This window comes from Sebastes umbrosus, chromosome 19 (genome assembly GCF_015220745.1).
Source record: "Sebastes umbrosus isolate fSebUmb1 chromosome 19, fSebUmb1.pri, whole genome shotgun sequence".
Lineage (NCBI taxonomy): Eukaryota > Metazoa > Chordata > Actinopteri > Perciformes > Sebastidae > Sebastes > Sebastes umbrosus.
This window is the reverse complement of record NC_051287.1, coordinates 23,788,934-23,810,725: the sequence shown is the minus strand read 5'-3', so window position 1 is coordinate 23,810,725 and position 21,792 is coordinate 23,788,934. Positions and strand designations below refer to the sequence as shown.

At 39.7% G+C, this 21,792-nt stretch overlaps 1 protein-coding gene and 1 long non-coding RNA gene across 3 annotated transcripts in view; both read left to right on the top strand.

Moving 5' to 3' along the window:
- LOC119478324 overlaps positions 1 to 20,925 on the top strand; it is a 107,471-nt gene extending 86,546 nt beyond the window's left edge. The window contains exons 3-4 of one of the 2 annotated variants that reach the window (XR_005204425.1): positions 19,534 to 19,634; positions 20,792 to 20,925. This is a non-coding gene — a long non-coding RNA (uncharacterized LOC119478324). Of the gene's footprint in view, positions 1 to 19,533; positions 19,635 to 19,788; positions 20,592 to 20,791 lie in introns of those variants that run through there. The other variant, XR_005204424.1, reaches the window with a different exon arrangement.
- Positions 1 to 21,792, top strand: part of LOC119478316 (astrotactin-2-like) — a 624,157-nt gene that overhangs the window by 176,248 nt on the left and 426,117 nt on the right. The window lies entirely within an intron of this gene.

Below are 21,792 nucleotides of genomic sequence, written 5' to 3'. Positions count from 1 at the left end.
ATGGGCGCAGCTCTGATGTCGGACTCTGGTGGACCGTTTTTGTGACAAAATATTGATTTCTTAAGTAAGTAGCCGTGTAATAAGCGGGATAATGTACAGCTAGCCGGTCATTGTTGTGAAAGAATCACAACAATGACCGGCTTGCTGTACATTATCCCTTACATATCAAATCGCAATATTTGTAGAATTGCAATACTTAAAAATCGCAATACATATCGAATTGATTCCCAAGTATTGTGATAGTATCAAATTGGGAGATAGGCGTATCGTCCCAGCCCTGATAAGTACAGTACTTGAGTAAATGTACTTAGTTATATTGTACCACTGCTAGTCTCGTTGTGTTTATCATATTTGTATTTTAAAGGAACCGTGTGTAACATTTAGGGGTATCTATTGGCAGAAATGCAATATGATATTATTAAGTATGTTTTCTTTAGTGTATAATCACCTGAAAATAAGAATAAGTGTGTTTTTGTTAACGTAGAATGAGCTGTTTATATATATATATAATATCTACATTGGTAGCGGATCCTCCTCACTGAGCTGGCCGCCATGTTGCTACAGTAGCCCAGAACGGACAAACCAAACACTGGCATTAGATAGGGACATTTGTGTTTTTGCGTCGACCACCGTAGTTCTCCTAACAGGCTTGGCCATGCACGGAAGAGGTTTCAGTTGGTTGCAATTTGCAACCTCACCGCTAGATACCGCCAAATCCTACACAGTGCACCTTATAAATGTGGGGAAAAGATTGACATTGGACTATTCCTTTAAGGATATTGTCCAATGTCAAAGGACTATTCCTTTAAGGATATACTTAGTATCAGGTGTATTTACATTAATTAACTTTATTAATATTGCTTTATATCTGCCATGTCTCATTTGTACCATGCGCATAATATACTGTACCATGTTAACTGTATCATTTAATATAAATGGCAGCGGTTTTAGCATTAGCAGGATTTAAGGACTCTTTGTGGTTTGGATCTCCAGAGTCAGAGTCTGCTGAGAGCACGGGGGTCCAATTTCCATAGCTCGTTGTAACAGTCAGAATAGAGTTGAATCCATTGTTGAATTGAACTGGATTTAAATTACCAAGAAGTCTGGTCTCACACCAGCAACCTGGTATACAGTAATTCCCTCACTGTCGGGTTCTATGTCCATGAAACAAGTAACCACAAGGGATTCTTTTTTTCTTTTTCATTCAAAAGGGTTTGTCTCACTAACAACCTTCCCCACTGCTGCACGTTACACTTAATTAACTTGCCTCCAATTCCTATTACCTTACTGTACCAACGTATCTCCTCTTAGAAAGATTAACTGTGAAGGAAGAGTACGAAATAATGTCCCGGAGCTTGTCTTTCGAAGAATGCGAGTTGTCATCTGACACATGACTTCTTTTTTTTTTTATCAAGGTAGCTTATACTTCCTTCATTCTTTTGATGTGTCATACTCGCCGTAATTGATTCCGCTCACTCCTGTCATGCTTTTGACTGCAATTTGCAGTGCAATATGCCGCCCTGAACTTTTTGAACCCATAGCATAATGGAAAAGCTGTAGAGCCTACGAAGCGTGAATTATCACCTGGTCTTGCACATAATGCTGCTGGCACAAGAACAGAGACGCTCAGCATGTCCTCCGCAGTAAGAGAATTACATTTTTGATGAAGTTGGAGAGAGAGAGAGAGAGAGAGAGAGAGGAGCCATTGTTGCTTGACTATGTAAGCTCCAGACGCTTGGAGAAGTAGCTAATTCGATTCCTGTAGTCTTACGGGGGTCTTCTCTAAATTCTCTGTTTCCCTTCGTGAAAATTTAAAGCTGAAATGTAATCAAAGCTCATTTGCTTCTCAGACTGAAAAATAATAATGATAATAATAAACGGGGTTTGCGCATAGCTTGAGCTCGAACCATTGGACTTATTAAAAAAATGTCAATTTAGCACTGGAATATCAGATATTCTCATGTCTAGAGCTGCTGCTAATTAATGTTTCCTTTTTTTCCTCCGTTTAAAAAGTGCCATATGAGCTATAAGATGGAAGCAATACTGTGTGTTTTTCTGTCGTCCAATTACACCCAGTGCCATTTATCATCCGTTAAAGGCTTCAGCGTTTTGTTTGTGCTGATGCCGCCTTTCACCAATACAAAACTTCTTAAAAAAAAACAACAGCCATGCTGCCATGAGAAAAAAGTCTTTGAAATACATGGCGCTTATATAAATAAATTTGCTTGTGTTTATTCTGTCAGTCTCCTTGATTACTTGGATTCAGTGATATTTCCAAGATGAAACAAGTCACAAATTTGGCTTGACAAGCAGGGAGGCATTTATGTATGAGAAGAAAATGTGTTCGTATTATGTTTTCTCTTCCTCTTTACATAAGCGAGGGCGCCCTGCCCACAAGTATTTGAGAGTATTAGAGAACTTTTGCGTTTGCAATCCACCGTTTCCACTGATGAATCTTATTTTTGCCAATTATAACAGTGGACTTTTTAAACTTTTTATTACCTTTTGATATTTTAATTTAGCGAGCCGCGGTGTTCGATGTGAACATAATGTCTTCGATGCAGACAGCTAGATCAAACCGCGGCGCCTTTTTCTCCCACACTGGTGTCATTTTGACTGTTGATCAAGAATGTAAAAAAAACCTACACTGGCAATCTATTTCAATTTCCAAATGACTTCCTGTAACCCAGAAACAAGTACAGCCTAGAGGAGAGAAGTGACGAAAGATGAAACAAAGTGACTGTGTTCTTTGCACTAATAGTATATAACCCAAAATGTTTTTTTCAAAGTCAGCTCGGGGCTAAAAAGTCATTTGTTTAATGGCTTCTGCCCAGCATGAAGCCAGCAGTCTATTTTTAAAGAAGTGATAGGTGGACCACACCTTCAGAACGCTGCAACCGTAGTGTATCCCCAAACGGCCTTTTAGCTCGATTTCAATGAACACCCCTTCGACTTTCTAAAGCCTTGCATGGTGACTAGGTGAGAACAATGAGAGAGGGCAAAAGAAGAGAGTGAAAGAGGATGAAGAACAGGAGGTAAAGACTGAAAGAAAGAGCTCTGCTGTACATCAACTTGAATCAAAGGCCTCTGCTCTTTTTATTTCACTCCTTTCATTCCTTTGTTGTCTGTGCACTACTGTCGCTGCTCTCTGTGGTCACGGAGGCCTTTTCACTTGTCACTTTGCTCAGCGTGGCGCAGCAGAGAGGTCCCATCATGACTTGAGAGGATCTGAGTAGACCTCTGCTACCACCTAGAGGTCTCAGCGGTAGTGGCGTCACATCATACATCTCAGCTCGTCAGAGAAACCAATCACCGATCGGATTGACACTTTTTGTGTGTCGTTGATTTGAAAGACATAAATGACTATTTGATATTACATTTTATACTCTGTTAAAGCTAAAGCAATGACCACTGATGTTTAAAATCTGTTCCTTTTTAAGCACATTTGGAAACTTTGTTTGTGACAAGATGTGACTCATGCATTTTTCTACCCCATCCATCAAAGCCACCTGGGTGAGACAGAAAGGGAGGCTGTGGAGGCTTCAGACAGATAAGGTTTCAGTTTCAAAGCTGTCAGCCGGGATAGAATTTCTAGCACCGCCTCTACATTTGAGCCTCGACTACCTTCACTTTAGAAAAAAAAAAAATCCACAGACACTACTGCCCCCCTTTAAATTTGCATAACAGTCCCAGATAGGCAGGTATGTGATATAAGTACTTCACAGGGCTTATTCGTACCTGGAGAGACCAGCAGGGGAGGGGGATCAGTTTCTTTGATTTTGCCAGTGCTTTAAAATCATCAAGCTCCTGCTGCTTTGGGGAGATGCTCATAGCGCTGCAGCTTGGTTTTCTAGAGTTACCTCAAATGTGACAGTTTGTCTGATAGCAGAGCGAATGTTTTCAGCGTGGTGCAGCATCTGTACGTCACCTTACATTCCTCAGACTGTGGGCCAGTACCATAGACTGTGCATAAGAAGTGGACGTAGTCACCGTGACGTCATCTATTGGTTTGTGGACTGCCGTTTTGAAGCCTCGAGTTCGGCATTTTGGCCGTCGCCATCTTGTTTTTTTGCAACCAGAAGTGACACTAGAGGGGGGTGGGGCTAAGTACAACCGAACGCTGAATAAAACGTTTTTAGTTGACCAACAGTTGTATGTGTAAGGCAACATCAGGCTTGACTTAAAGATTGCCTTCTTTACTTTGTAAAACAAAATGTTACAAATAAATTCATAGATAGAAATTCACTGAATTGTTCTTTATTAATAAAAACATAAATCATACGCCAGCAACTTGACTTCAAATTAACAGGAATTACAATTCAAGTGTCAACCTTTTTAATGCTCCAACAAATTGGTCAAAACTTTAACAGGAATTACAATTCCAGTCTATAATGTATATAGTATATAAACATAGAATTGAATTGAATAGATCGGCTCCATTGTCACGATACCCGATGCAGCTATTTTAGTCAGTATCGGCCTAATATCCAATCCAGTATCGGTGCATCCCTAATTTTGAAGCCTCGGGTTCTGCATTTTGGCTGTCGCCATCTTGGTTTTTGCAACCAGAAGTGACACGAGTGGGTGGAGCTAAGTACAACCGAACACTGAAAAAGACATTTTCAGGTGACCAAAATGTTATAATTAACTTTCATGAACTGAAAACACACTGTGAAAGGGATAAACTCCTAAGACGAAAACACGTCGTAAGTAGCTACGCCCAAAAGCATCCCCTGCTTTATGGTCTATTTGACTCTAAATGGGACCATAATTTACTAAATGAACATCATGCTGTATTGAAGAAGACTTGAAACTAGAGATTGAGACCATAAACTCATGTTTACAATGTTTACTGAGGTAATAAATCAAGTGAGAAGTAGAATCATTTTCATTTTCAGAGTTCTTTTTGCAACCAGAGGAGTCGCCCCCTGCTGGCTGTTAGAAATAATGCATGTTTAAGGCACTTCAGCATTAGCTTCACTTCTCAGACCCCGGAGTTTTCCCACTGGTCGGTACATATCCATACAGTTTGAATCAAATTTCTCATCTAGAATACATGACTTATTCACTGATGGCAAAGTTGTAATAGAAAGCACATAAGATTCTAAAAAAAAAAGTTGCGGTGAGCTGAGTGTAGACGCCCTGGAGGCAGGACAGAGTCGGGGACTAAACCCAATTCCATCTTCGGTATCACTTCCCTCTCTCTCTCTCTATAATGAGCTGATGCTGCTTTGAGCAAATTGAGCCTCACCTCTTGGAAAAGGTGCAAAACGGAGTGTTTTAGTCACTCTTTTTGCTGACAGCCATCAGAGTGTACAGCACTTCCTACCAAAATTGTCCCAGCCTCAGCGATTTAGGGATGCTGGCGAAGCAGGACACCTGAATTGTCACACGACAGACTTTCTCTACTTTGGGACTAAACTATATGCAAGATTTACCCACATGGTTCTGACATGTTTCTGTGCGAACACATCCAGATATTAATGCAGAGACACACCATCATTTTCTACACACTAATGTATTCAAATAGCAATCCATATCCAAACAGGCAGGCCCAAGTGTAAGTGTACATTTTTTTGTTATTTCCTTCTTCACAAACCAAAACACTTTCTGCAACCTGTTATTTGCACCCTTTACAATGAAAATCACAAAGTGCGTAACAATAAACACAAAACACAATTCATCCGTAAGATATGCATGAATTCCGAGAGAGACCCCTCGCAGCATTCATATTCAGCTCTTATTATGTTTTTGCTTGACTGTGCCTAAATTGTTTCCATGAGAGCCGAGGCTTTTCTGACAAGAATCTTGCAAAGCATCCTGCTTGACATTCAAATAGCGGCGGGCGGATCTGCTGCACGAGGGGGCTGACTGTGCACAGTTTGCATTAGATAACGCTTACAAAACTACCTTTGTAACTGTTTAACAAGGTCAGACATTCGTTCATCTTGTAGCTTATAGGCAACAAACACATTTAAGGGGGGGGAACTTTACTATGTAAACACATTTGTGCTCTCTCCTCGGAAAAAAAACAAACAAAAACGGAGGCTTACGTTCAATCGAAGATGTCAACACAAATCATGCTAGATAAACCTTTAAAATAATTACAAAGAGCTTCAGAGCCTTTAAGCCCTTTTAGATTCAGAGACAGGGAACCGGGGCTGACCACTGGATCCAGGGATTTAGAGACCCTCAATTCACAGGGCTGCCAACAAACGCTGCATAAGAACAAAGCTTTGTACACACGCCGAAGTCTGCCCTTTGAAATTTGTTTATCGGGTCGTACATTTAATTCTCACTCTTGATTATTCTGACTTTATTGAAATGCACAGTCACACGCACACTCACATGCTAAAAGCTTATAGGCTGATTTACCAGTCTACACACACGCAGTGGTAGTTTTATTTTATTCTGGCAGCTGGGAGACGCGGCTCCCATGGCTCAAATATTGCCACAGAATAGAGCATAATCTTTGGAACAGCTGTGGCTGGAGATAAAACCTTAATCAGGTGAAGGGGAGCTCGGTAATATAATAACCTGGAGCCTGAGAGTCACCAAAGATGCACCGATAGACACAAAAGAGCACTACTTGATAATCTTGGTTCGGGAGCTTACTTACCTGACTATCATGGCCCACTGAGAACTGGATAGACATGATGGGGGGACTTAATGAAAAACCCATTCATGTTTCTTAGTGCTCGAAGATAGTGGGACAAGATAGAAAGACGAGGGGGAGAGGCAGTCAGGGTGAATACCTTCTCATTACACACCTTTGAGTCCTGACATAGACGTTGAGGAGATGGCTAAAACTGACACGTGTTAAATGTAGCATGTTCCGCTGAATTTAGTGACATTGGGAATTATTTTAACCATAACAACATGGTATATATATATATCTATATCTATATAGATATAGATATAGATAAAACGTTTAGGACATAATGGTTTAAATAAGGGCTATTAGAGTGTTCTTACTAAAAATCGTACACTTATTTATGGACATTTCTTTCCCAATGTAAAAAAAGGTATTTTTGGGTCCAATGGCATTACGGATGGACACAGAAGTTTTAGTGCCGACGTTTGGCCACTACGAAAATTTGCATCAAAGGTGCACTTCCTTGGGATTTGCATTTGCCGGCTTGCAGTCATCTTCTTCACTTCACTTCTTTGTTATCGCATTGCTATGTTTATTTCTGCGTTACCGTCCCCCACTGTCAGTTAGCAGTAAAGGGACCGAGTCATTGTTTTAACAGGGTTTGTCACGAGTAAGTCTCAAGTCTTTGCACTCGAGTCCCAAGTCAAGTTCTAAGTCGACATGCAAGTCTCGAGTCAAGTCTAGTCAAGTTCTGATAAAGTTTAAGTCTCAAGTCAAGACTGACAAGTCCTAAGTCAAGTGTCAAGTCTTAAACCTTGAGTTTCAAGTCCTAAACAAGTCATAATGCCATTTGAGTCTCCGTCTGTAATTTTCAACACATTTTGCATACTGCAATTTGTTTTTTGTTGACCACTGCATAGTTTCTGTACGTGAACAAAATTATCTTTGGCATATTTTTTTACAACTGGCACTCAGTAAAGTAACATTAGTTTTTGATTGGATTGTTGTCAGATTGGTTCAAACAAATAACATACTTTTCAATATTTGGGCTTGGTGAAGGTATCAAGTATTTTCATGTAAAAAGACTCAAGTAAAAGTGAAATCACGAGTCACTGGTGTTAAAGTCCAAATCGAGTTGCAAGTCTTTTTTTGATTTTTGTCAAGTCGAGTCTAAAGTCATCAAATTTGTGACCCGAGCCCAAGTCATGTGACTCAATTCCACACCTCTGTCAATTAGTAGAATAGCATGGCACCATCAGCAGGGAAGTGTACCGCATGCATGTGCACCCTTAAGGGCCTGCATGTTACCAACAAAATGGGGATTCATAAAGACATTGTTTTATGGTGCTACTAGTGGTAAAAAAAAAAAACTCCACAGGGTTGCTTTAATGTGAATTAAGAAGAGAAGATGGGAAATTATAATGCAGTAATTTGGTGTATTTACTGTAAGTGAATGAACATTTCCGACTACAAATAAATCCTAACAGCTCCTGTACTGATTCATATTAATGTGATCCGAAAAAGTGATGGATCTAGAGTTGTCATTGTCATTGAAAGTTCTCCAATAGTTTTCAAAGAAGTGAAACTCTCCATGTCATGAGGTTTTTAATATATAATCATAAGGTATGGAAGGCAAAAGCAACTGCAAGTTGATCTTGTCTGACCAAGTAAGTCAGTAATTTGGATGACCTTTTACTTTGCCTGGATAAAATTAGAACCCGGCAGCGCTTTTATTATTGGCTTTCTGAAGCCTGAAAGAGATGCAGATAGAAACAGTCTAGATACCAAACTAGAGTCACAAGGACACATTCTCCATAGCCCAATGCCATCGCTCCCCCTCCTGAGGCCTTGAGCCCTGAACCCTCAGGGACTTCACCTGGTAAATGGTTGAATGTGAGAGGCTGCTTGAAATGGTATAAATACGAATGGGATGGCACTTTGCAGCAACATATCACGTTACCTTGACGACACAAAGACACGTTATGTACAAATGTGGGCTTTTATTTTACAATTTTATTGCCTGATTTGAACGTCTTACGGGCTCTTGCCTTTGGAGACGAGAGGTAATTGTCTAATTTACTTGTTTTTGTAAAAGAAATGGTTGATGAATAAATTTGGTGTGTAATATAGCCTATGCTTGCATTCCTCTGATTTCATGTGTTTTTTTTATGTGCCATTTTAAATCCTTAATGACAATGGGCTGGTTCTGTGTAAATTTAATATGCCAAGCTGATCACCCATGTGCAGTCCTCTTTATTTTTTTTACACCCCCGGGCTTCCCCTGGTAACACTCGTGTATACCGTCACAGCACTATGAATTGTGGGTAATTCCCTCAGGCAAAGGACTTATGGATAGTATGCATGAAGGGCTCAAAATGTCTACAGTACAAGAGAGTCCTCAAGCACTTGACGATTTGATGACAGTGAGGTAGCCCTAGAAGCCCTCTGAAGCCCTGTTCAGACCTGGCATTAACATGCGTCCTGAGTGATCTAATCACAAGTGGATGGTTATAAAAAACAAACTAAAAAAAAACGTCAGTTAAGTAGGCGGTCCTTAAAGGTCCCATATTGTAAAAAGTGAGATAGTCATCTCTGTTTTAGTATAAAGCAGGTTTAAGTATTATATAAATACTGTGAAAATATTGAAACGTTCAATATATGGAGAAATACGCACAACCCGTATTCAGAAATTGTGCGTTTGAAACAAGCCGTTAGGATTTTTGTTCATTTGTGATGTCACAAATATGCAATATTTAGACCATTACACGTTTTTAAACGTAAACATTCAAAATGTGTCCCAGTTTATTTCCATTTGCAGTGTATGTGAATGACATCAGCTGACAGGAAGTAAATATGGACGCAAACCGTTGCAATTCAGTTGAAAAGCACTGAAACAAAGTGTTTCAGACGGAGGGTAAATACAGGCATATTCAGGCAGACAGTATGAGGAAAATAATGTGTTTTTTGAACATTACAGCATGTAAACATGTTCTAGTAGAAACACAAAATACAAGTATGACCCTGAAAATGAACATGATATGGGTCCTTTAATGTGGCCCAGGACACTTACATACTGCTAAAAGAATGTGGCCATTTGTGGCCCAGACCACCTCTGAATGTGGTCTGAGCAATCAAATCTCAATGCGTCCTCAATGAGTGCGTTCACACCTGTACTTAAAACTGTCCACTTGTGATCCGATCACTCAGGACGCATGCTAATACCAGGCCTACACAGGGGCCACCGACTCTACGGGAATGCGCCTCAAAGTCTGTGAGCCTGTGTGTGTGTGGACATTGGGATTGGGCCCACATCACTTCCCACAGGCCCTTTCTCGTGGACCTTGGGCACCCTCATTGTGTTCTCACCTGACATCCACCCCCACCTTCACACCGGCCTTTAATTCTCTCATCAGCTCCCAGTATATAATTTTGTCAATAGCCGTTGTTCCTTGCCAGATCTATTGACCTATTATGTTCTAGCCTACCTGCCCTGGTTACCTGTTCCTGCCCCAGTGGATTGTCTGTCTGAGGTCTTATGAATGTAAACACAACTTCACATCGAAGGGCCCAGCGAGACTGAAAAGCTCATCCGTCCACACTGAAGTCTCAATACTGTAAAAGGGATCACAATTGCCATTCAAATCTCCCTCATGCAACAGCAGGTTTTGATTCATTTCAGATATCTGTATTTTAGATTTTCTATAGACTCGTCTACAATGAACAAGACGAACGAGCAGTTAGAGGTTCATTTTATCACTCGGCTTATTTCATCTTTAAAAAGACGCATGGCTGTTGATGAAAAGATTCGCTGATTGAATCTGTCATGTCTTTGTCACGAGAGTCTCTCCATTTTGCCACTTTGACATACAGTTTTCGCTTGATGTTTTGTTAGAAAAAGAAAAAAAAGGACTGTGCTGTATGGGAAAAAGAGTTCACTGTAACCTTCAGAAGTATGGCACTATAAAGAGCTTGCTTAAGAATAGGTTCCTACATTTTCTGTAGAGCATATTAATACAATGACCAGTGAAATGACCAAAGCTAATAATAAATACCATTTATCATAGGGAGATGTTTACAAACCACAATGGGCCTTTTGTCTACATCATTTTCATTATGCCCGGATTTTAAAATATCATTAAAATTCAAATTTAATGCAGTTAAGGGGTTGTTCTCTTTTTGATATCAGTTCATTTAATACCTGTGGCCATCATACACCAGCAGCAGGAATATTATGTGCTTTGCTTTTGAAGCTTCTAATTTGAGGCATGCACTGCATGTAATTATGCACAAACAGCGTGTGCACCTTGATTAATCAGTTAACTCAGTTGATTAGTTAAAGCATTTTCTACCTGCCTAAGAGTCCAACTAAATGCACCCCGTGGCACATCTTCAGCAGGGGTCCTTCTCAGATATTTAAAGCTGACCGGAGCACATGGACTCAGAGAGAGAGAGAGAGAGAGAGAGACTACTTATTGAAGATCCAAGGTGTGTTTGATCTCCATCTCTACGAGCTCCCTCTCAGTAGAAACACACGTTGGCGTTTTTCCTTTAGTAAGTTCGTATGATAACATCATACAGGAGTTAACTGGTTCAGATCAGTGGGGCAACTCCGGGGTCTGAGAAGTGAAGCCAATGCAGAAGTGCCTTAAACTTGCATTCTTTCTAATAGCCAGCAGGGGGCGATTCCTCTGGTTGCAAAAAGTAGTTTGTTTGTATAGAAGTATAGTGTTTTTGTCTCAGAACTTAAAGGTCCTATATTGTAAAAAGTGAGATTTTCATGGCTTTTATATTATAAATCAGGTTTAAGTGCTTTATAAATACTGTTAAACTATCAAAACACTCAATATATGGATAAATGCACACAGCCCGTATTCAGAAATTGTACGTTTGAAACAAGCCGTTTGGATTTCTGTCCATTTCTGATGTCACAAATATACAATATTTAGACAATGTCACAGTTTTAAACGTAAATATTCTAAATGTGTCCCAGTTTATTTCCAGTTGCAGTGTATGTGAATGACATCAGCTGACAGGAAGTAAACATGGACCCAAACTGTTGCCTAGCAATGCAATTCCGTTGCCATTCCGTTGAAATGCAGTAAAACGGAGCGTTTCTGACAGAGGGTGAATACAGGTATATACAGACAGACAGTATGAGAAAAATAATGTGTTTTTTTAACATTAAAGCATGTAAACATGTTCTAGTAGAAACCCAAAATACAAACATGAACCTGAAAATGAGCATAATATGTCCATTTTTACTTTTCTGGTTGCCTGAAAATGTCTTACTCAGCGTTTTGTTGTACTTAGCTCCATCCTCTTGTATCACTTCTGGTTGCAAAAAAAACAAGATGGCGACGGCGTAGAAATGTCCAACTTGAGGCTTCAACACAGCAGTCCACAAACCAATGAGTGACGTGATGGTGACTACGTCCACTTCTTATATACAGTCTATGGTACACAGCTCTTTAAAGAAACAGTGTGTAACATTTAGGACGATCTATTGGCAGAAAGGACATATAATATTAATAACTGTTTTCTTTAGTGTATGATTACCTGAAATTTCGTTTCATTACCTTAGAATGAGCCGTGGGTCCTCTTCACGGAGCTAGCCACCATGTTTCTACCGTAGCCCAGAATGGACAAACCAAACACTGGCTCTAGATAGGGACATTCATGTGTTTGTGTTGGTCACCATAGTTCTCCTACACTCTTGGCACACGGAAGAAGCTTCAGTTGGTTGCAATCTGCAACCTCACCGCTAGATGCCGCCACATCCTACACACTGCACCTTTAATAGAAGGTTTTATGTTGTTGAGCAGTAAGACCAGAAGAAAACTCCATAAAATCCTCATATATGTACTATCTGACCTAGCTGTATTTCTATACTACAGGGCTTTGAAATATGTCGAACATGATATCTGGGCTGCGGTCTTAGAGAATTTGTGCATTTGGCAGTGTCAGTCTGCGGTCAGTTTTGAACCAACCTTATCAGGAAATGTCAGGCCTTCAATCAATCCCTCCTTTGGTATACACTTGATACCACCCAACTCTTTCCCCTGTTATTCACACAGAAAAATTGCACTGTATAATTACAGTGGGAAGAATATAGAGCCTGATGTACTTAATAAAGCCTTCACATCAGCCAGAATAGTTTTTAAAAAACAAACATGTACATATATATATATATATGTATATATATATATATATATACATTATATATTTCTCAGGAGATATCAGATGTTGCACATCTCTTTCTCTGTGTAGAAACAAATATGGAATCTAGCACTTCGGTAATGCATTTTACAGCCAGCCAGAAAAACAATTTGATAAGAAATTGCATGATAATTTAGAGAGATAAAATGTATAACAAATGAAAAATAAATAAACTTGCACAGCAAATATACGACTCTGATAAATAAAAGTACATCATGGTATATAAATTTATGCGAACCAAAAAAGGATTAGTTTACAGATGAGAACTCTCCAAGTTGAACTACAGGAGACACACTTCAGCTCACTCTACACTGACCACAATCTTGCCTCATCCTTCGATGTGGGGGGTAGTATCCAGCAGATCCGGTTCAGAGGAGCAAACTACAGATGCAGTGCTGACACCATGCTGTAACAGATCAAGACAGAGTAGAAATAACAGAGATTTCTTTCTTCTAAGAGGGGTTCCACCCTATACACAGCAGAAAAAAATATATATATGTCTTTTGTTCCTAAACTGCCTCTGTCAACTGGAGAGAGATGTGAGACTTCTGTAGTGTTTACTGAACATAGTGAACATATGCTCTCTCCTGTGCAACTGTTGGGTCTACCGGTTTGTGTTTTGAATACCAATAGCGGCCAAAACACATTTGTTCTTAAAAATGTTTTTTTGGGAATAAATACTCGCTGTGCAAAAAGGGAGGTAATTAAAGCTGAATACATATTTGTATCTTAAGTTAATTTTAATACCATAATACATTCCTCATTTGATTATTTGTATCCTGTGGTAACATATCCTCATGCAACTGTTTGTATGATATCTTACAAAAATGTATTCCTCCTCCCCCTTTTTGTGCGTTTCCCTACGAATGTCCAGCAACACTTGACGCACGTGTCAATTTCTGTTCCGTCTTTTCAAAATAATTGTCTGTCTACACAGGAAATTACTTTTTTTCGATTTAGGCAGCACAACTACTTAGTTAGGTTTAGGAAAATATTGACCTGGTTAGGTTTAGGCAACAAAACTACTTAATTAAGTTTAGGAAAAGATCGAGATTTTTGTTAAAATAACTCCGGAAGTGGCTTAACTTAAGTACAGGAGTTATGTGACAAATAAACCAATGTTGACTTCTGATTTCACACGGGGTACGAACACCGGTCTCCTGGGCGAAATCGGGTATTTTTTTGACCCATCCATGTACCCCGATCCCCTCAGCGTTTGTCGCTCTTTATAGTTCCAGGTTCACGCTAATGTGGATTACATACAAATTGATTTTGTGGGATATATATATACAAATTACAGTGCATTACTTTCCGTAGGTATTGCTATGGAAGGTGTTATAAATTGCAGCCTGTCCGTGGACAGAGCTACACACAGTGAAAATGAAACTCTGTGACTGCAGATCGGGTGGAATTAATGCTTTCATTTATTTGACAATAATGACCAGAATGAGTGAAACCGAAACTGAGGCGGTTCCTTCGGGGCTCTGCCAACACGCTCTGATGATATTAGGTCCAGCTTTTGCCAGGGATCAAACAGTGACCCACCAGTTCATCAAATACTTCGAGCTGGACATTCATAAAACATGCTTTCCCCAGCTTGCTCTTGGCAAAGACTCAGATGTAATAAATCACATACTGTATATTTTATGATCTAACCGGTCCGGGGTTGTATTGAGGGTAGTAGTAAGGCAGTTGCCTTAGCCACTGAAGATGGGATTTGCTGCATCTTTAATCATGTATTTAATCCTGTATTACTGACCATCAGCACACCGCCCTTCTAATACAGATTTAACAGCCTTCAAACCTTCCAAAAAATATGTATTTCCAAAAAAAGCTCATATGAGATCAAAAGATACATTGCATGTATTGCTTTGACTTAATATCTCTAAAATGTGCCCATTTTCAAATCATTTTCCCATAGATTATAAAGGTTTACAGCCCAGCCATACCTGCTACCCCCCCTTATCTTTCAAACGGTGCATACATGGATGCACGCACACACACATAACTTCCACAAATGAACAATTTTCCTTTTTACAGCCGTCTTGTTATCGCCAGTAAACTGCCCCCTTGTTATTGCCTCCATGTATTTCCAATTATTTTATATGTGGAAGAGGGCAAAGGGACAAATGGAGTGGAGACGAGAGAGAGAGAAAGAGTGTGGCAAGCCAAGACGCTTTGTAATGCCACGGGCAGGTTATAAGGAAGATAAATAGCGTGACACCTTAATGGAGCCATACAGTTATCCTTTATGAATAAAGTGAGATTGCTTCATAAAAGGTACCGTCCATGATTAATGATAGAACTGAACCGCTCGCATCGATCCTGGACATAAAAGGACTCTCCAGTATTTACAGCTGTTAATGTTACAACGAATGGCATTATAAAAGTTGGACGTGCTGTGAGTCCAATAAAATGCTACAGACTTGGGAATTACACTGAGCCTCTGGTGCCCATTGCCATTACTGTGTGTTCTCATAGTCTTTAGCTGAAGAGAGTACAAAACAGTACAATAATACCAAGTCCATTGGAAGGCAGAATACAGTCCTGCAAATACATTTGAATTTACCAGCGCAGTTGGAGATGGACAATTTCAATGACAAAGGCCACAAACTAAACGTGGTTAAGTTCATGTTTTAGTGTGATGTACTTTGTGACATCTGTGCTGTAAGGGCGCTGCATAAATAAAACTTACAAGAAGAGGCCATTAGTGGAAAGGCTATGAAGTAATCACACATGTATGCATGCAATGTATCCTCCAACAACGGTTCGTATAATATCTTATGACAAATTATTCCTCAGATTTCCTACAAATGTCCAGCAACCCGTGACGCATGTGTCAATTTCCGTTAGTTACATCGATGCAGTCTTTCGAAAATAAACTTCCGTCTTCACAGGAAACAACTTGGTCAGTTAGTTACTTAGTTAGATTCAGGAAAATATCATTGTTTTGGTTAAAATTAACTCCAGAAGTGGCGTAACTTAAGTGCGGAATTTACGTGACAAATAAATCAACGTATTCTCATGCAAAAAGTTATTCCTCCTTTTTCGTATGTTTTCCTATGAATGTCCAGCAACACGTGTCAATTTCCGCTCATTACATGCATACAGTATTTTAAAAATAATCTTCCATCTTCATGGGAAACAACTTCCTTATGTTTACGCAACAAAACTACTTAGTTAGGTTTAGGAAAAGATCATGGTTTGGCTTAAAATAACTCCGCAAGTATATGTAAATGTATATGAATAATGTATATAATAATGTAATGTATATGCAAATTATGTGACGAATAAATCAATATTGACTTCTGGTTTCACACAGGACACAAACGGCGGTCTAATGGGCGAAAGTCCGATATTTTTAGACCCACCCATCCACCCTGACCTCCTCCGTACACAGCGTTTGGCGCTCTTTATAGTTCCAGGTTCAGGATTATGCGGATTACATAGGAATTGATTTCGTGGGATTTTTACAAAATAAAGTGCATTACTTTTCGTAGGTATAGCTACGAACAGTGTATGAGATCAGCCTGATGCATGAGGTATCACAATTTCACAAATATCAATGAACTTCTCATCACATATTAAAGAGAGCCGGAGCGCAAAAAGCAAATATTATGATCAAAAAAGCCTTCATCGGCAATTCTGCACACAACTGACCCTGATACTTAACACATACGTTATAAATTATATAATAAAAAAAATATATATATATACTAAAACCCTCACCTTTTTCTGCGAGTTAGAAACTGAAGGACAGGGGTAGAACCACACTTGTTGTGAGAATGTTTTCTTTTTTGCCGTGTATCATCTGATTGAACTGAATTCAGAGATGAGTTTCTCCATGTGTGTGAACTGTGGTTAAAAACAAAACAAAAATGACTTAAACAGATGCAATCATCCCTGCCTTCATTCCAACTGAGGAAGCCAGTAGCAATTTCCAAAAGGTTTGAATGCTGGATATTAACACCTCAAAGTCATGCCATGTTGGCAGCTGTGTCGAGATGTGCAAAAACAAAAGAAGTCCCTTTCTAAAGCAGCATAAGCAGATGTAATAATGAGGAAGAAACTCTGACTCAATTAGACAGAGGTATAGACAACAGTGCGCTGAGAAATTAATCACATCTGGTGTTAGAAAAAGACAACAACCACAACCAAAAAGCATACAGCTGGTAGCAGCAAAGAACATAAACAGCAGTTGTGATATAATGTTAGAAGACATTAAATTCTTAGCACTTTCAGTTAATTTGTTATGCTTGAATATGATTTGTTTGGATGCATTGTGGCGATTACAAGAGTTAGCTTATGCTGATCAGTTGATGAACTCTGCCAGGATTAATCCAAACCTTGATGTTGATGAGGGCTACATTAAATGAATACTTCACCCACAAAATGACCCTTTGTATATCAATTAATCACCCCGAGTTACCTTTAATTCTTGAAAAAAAGTATGTTTTTCTTGCCTGCCTCAATTGTGAACTGAGAATGGGGGCCATGTTTAAACGTATATACTATTTATATCAAGACTTTTCTCCATTTTTTGATTCTACGTTCACATTGGAGGCATGCTAGAACAACGTTTTCTTCAAAAATCCCAGGTAACTCGAGGTGAGTTATTGATATACAAATAGACATTTTGCGGGTGAAGTGTTCCTTTAAGAGAAGCCTGAGGCGATGACGAGAAATCAAGAGTTCTTCCAACTTCACCAAATATGCAGACTTCACCTGTGTGTACTGTATTTTGCAAGCATATCAATGTCTCTGTACTCACAAGTTTCCCGTCTCTACGGTTTTACAAAGCTATTGGTGTTATTTTTGCTGTTTGACATTTTGTCACATGAGACAAATCATAATCTCACTGCAGATGATATTTGAGCTGTAAACTATCCCATGACAAATTAAATCAGAGACCAGTCATATATGTTGTAATGTAGCATTTTTACTAACTTTAAAACCAACTGTAAAAATGACATTCTTTTGTTAACGTGTTTTCAAATATATTTATATCGTGACACTAAGCCCCTCCATCAATTTACTGCACTGTTGTTGTCAATGACCATGACAGACATTGTTTGTTCCAAGATCTGACATCTGTCATGTTCTATTCTTGGTGTCTTTATCTTCAATGACATACAATGCTACAAATATACAGAGTCTCTTAGGACTAGCAACTATGTTCTCATCCACTGGCCCTGATGCTCCTTCAAACTGCATTGAATAGGTCTGTTTCTCCACACATCCACCAAATTGCCCTCTAAGATTACCTCGCCCCTCGCTATTGATTATTGGGGTTGAGTCTGATTGGACTCGGCTAGGATAATATACAGTATTCTCTTCATTAAAACCTTTTTACACCAACCATGTATTTTAAATGGATGACTTGGCACTCTCACATGGTTAACCGATTTTACAGTTAGCCTCATCGACTATAAAAATGGCTGTCTGAAAGAATGCTTTGAACTTGGGTTTTGCATCTACAGTATAACTGCTGCCATCTTTGTCAGTCACTGGATACAAAAAATCAAATCAAATGTAGTCGATAATGTGGGGCCTTTGTGAAACTAAAGTGAGACGTGCACGTGGCAACCACAACACAAATACTGTACCAACTTCAAGCCAGTGGGCAACCTCTGGTTCTAAAAAGTGAAGCCAATGAGGAAGTGACTCCTCTGGTTGCACAAAGAAGTCTGATTGTATAGAAGTCTGTGAGAAAATGAGCCTACTTCTCACTTGATTTATTACCTCAATAAACATTGTAAACATGAGTTTATGGTCTCAATCGCTAGTTTCAAGTCTTCTTCAATACAGCATGATGTTCATTTAGTAAATTATGGTCCCATTTAGAGTCAAATAGACCATAAAGCAGGGGATGCTTTAGGGCGTGGCTACCTTGTGATTGACAGGTTGCTACCACGGCGTTGTCCGATCTTGGGAGTTGTCCGTGTTTTCATCTTACAACTTTAACCCTTTCACAGTGTGTTTTCAGTTCATGGAAGTTAATTGTAACATCTTGGGCGCCTAAAAATGTATTTTTCAGCGTTCGGTTGTACTTAGCTCCACCCTCATGTCTCACATCTGGTTCCAAAAAACCAAGATGGCGACGGCCAAAATGTCGAGGCTTCAAAACCGTAGTCTACAAAGCAATGGGAAATGTCACGGTGACTACTACTTCTACTTCTTATATACAGTCTATGGTTGGAACCATGGAATCTGACCCACAACAACTGTACTCTTACTTACTACAGTTGTGCCGCCTACCTTTGAGTAAATAAGCATATTAAAACCTAAAAATAGTCGCCTAAAAATATCTCAGCTCCACCCTCTCGCGTCACTTCTGGTTGCAAATAACCAACTTGGCGACGGCCAAAAACCAAGATGGCGACGGCAAGAATGCCAAACTCAAGGCTTCAAAACAGTCCGCAAACCAACGGGTGACGTCACGGTGACTACATTCACTTCTTCTATACAGTCTCTGCTTCAAGCCAGCTTCTAGTGGCAAGTGGAGGAGCTGCTGTTTGAATCATTTCCACTGCAGCTACAACATGCAGCCGTAGCGTTTGCCAATTGAGTATAGACCACCGCGCAAGCTCCCGACTGTCATTTCCTCGTTCTGCTTTACTCTGTTTTGAGTCAAGATAATGACCTCCGTTCTTGTTTCTTCATATTACAGGTTGAATATGAGACTAAGTGTCTCATTAAGACTCTCTTTCTTTTTTTTAAAGTGTCAGTGCCTCTTGTGATGATGACCAATGAGAGGAGATGCGGCTCAGATCAATGGTCTGTTGGATGGCCTGTTGAACCTGGATCAATAGCTGCTGGCTGAGTGAGGACTTGTTCTCTGATTTGGTGTTTCTCACTGTCAGACACTCGCTCATAAGCTGCAGTCACTCTCTCAGCTATCCACCCCCGCACTAAACACACATACACACATACACACACAAATACACTTCACTCCCTATCTCTTGCTCTCTCTCCAGGCTAAATAGTTTGCTGGCAGTCCCCGGTGCAACAAGGTTAAGTCATCCTTTTGACAGAGATGGAAAGGGTTATTATCTGACGCTGCTCTGGATTCATGCTGTGTGAGACAAAGGTGCATTTGGATCGATACACATATAAGTGCTGTGGCTGAGACACTAAGCCTGGTCTAGTACATCATACGTACTAACTGTAATATAAATCTGGCTCGCTATCAAAGGGTCAAAGAAGCCGACGCACTTATTGTCATTTGTTATTGTTGTTTTTTTTTCATTCACAATCTTGATTAGCTTTGCAATTGGACTTGCAAATAAAAATGCAATTGGACTTGTTTGAATTGGTTGGAAATAAAACATTTAAAAATGTAATTGGAGGAAATAGCTTTAGGGGGTTTTAACACAGTGTAAAAAAAAAAACCCTACTTGGGCTGTTGTAGATTATTTTTCAAGGGTTTCCAATTTTTAGCCCATGCCCTGAACGGCACTCCGTAACAACACACTCATGTCCAATTATGTTTTGAAAATGAAATTATCTATCACTGGGAAAACCACTGACATTTTGTCCCTCACTTGCAAGCAATTCCAATAGAAAGATACTACAAATTTAATTGGCTAATGGGAGTTGCCAGTAAGAGAGAGAGAGGAAAGGCAATAATTGCATTTGAATTTCAGATTCTTACTACTAAATCCTAAGCTTCTAAGGCATAGGAAGGAACAAACATCAGCATTTCACCCTGGGAAGAAAAAAACAGCAAGGACAGCAAGATAGCTGACTGCTTGCTAGACAATAAACAGCTGACACTATAGGTTGCCATGTGCTGATGTACTCCCACTGCTATGTCTTGTGAGGTAAATCTCTCACAGAAATTCCTGCTCTTTAGAAAAAAGGCATGCATAATCCCAGGCTTCCAAGAGTGAGGGAGGTTAGACTTAATGATATCAGGCCAGTGGCTTCTAACAGCTTGCGAAGACCTTCACCCTGTAATTTGCATTTCTGCCCGTAAAGATGATGCTTCGCACTTCCCCGTGGGGCCTGTGAACACCTGGAGAGAGCCAGTTGTGTCATCAGAAGTCGTAGAGCTTTTAACACTGTACAACCTCATAAATCTGGATGTCAACGCGCAGTAAAATGGATTCTGGTATATCTAAACCGAGCTCGGTTTGTTACTCACAGGGAACATTACTTTAGATCAGATCTTCCACCAACACAGAGCCCCGCTAACGGTGTTGTGTTGTCAGCTCCCTTGTTTATCTTGAATATAAGAGGCGTAAAACACAATCAGGAAATGAGCCATACGCTGAAAATCCTCCAGTGAAATAGCACTTGTCAGTTGTGTTTCCAGGCTGTGATGAGAGGAGACAAATCAAATAATCTTCAAACATCCTCAGTAAAAAAAAGGAAAGCTGGTGGATGAGAATGCATTGCACATTAACACAAAACAAAGCGAGACAATGAGTCTGCAGCTACACTAGCAACTCTTTGAGGCTGGGATTCAATGATGCTTTGAGCTAAATGCTAACATCTGGTAGTGAGTCTGCAATATGACAACGTTAATATGCTGATGTTTAGTATCCTTGCACAGCAGTTGGATTCTCGCAGTTACACAAAAATCCATTTTGTGTTCAAGTTATGCGTTTGCGTCCGGCAAGCCAGATCACGGACTAATGGGCGTCCTTTGAGGAGCTACCGGTAGCTACGGGCGTGGTTTTGGCGTGAGACCATATAGGGTGAAATGACACGGAGAGGCAACTAAACAATAATGGTGGCTCCTGAAGAGGTTAATGTTGCAATAGCATCAGTTTTATCAGAACTGGAGAGTATTTCTTCATTGAAAAAAGAGCAAAGAACGGCACATACACCCTTTGTGTTTAAATGTCAGCAATTTGTTTTATAACTATATTCAATCCCCCCATTTCCCGCCCTGGTATGGCAAGTTTTGCTTTTGTTAGTTTGATTGACAGATGGTTCATCCAATCACCTGAGAGTACCTGGGGTCTCATTTATAA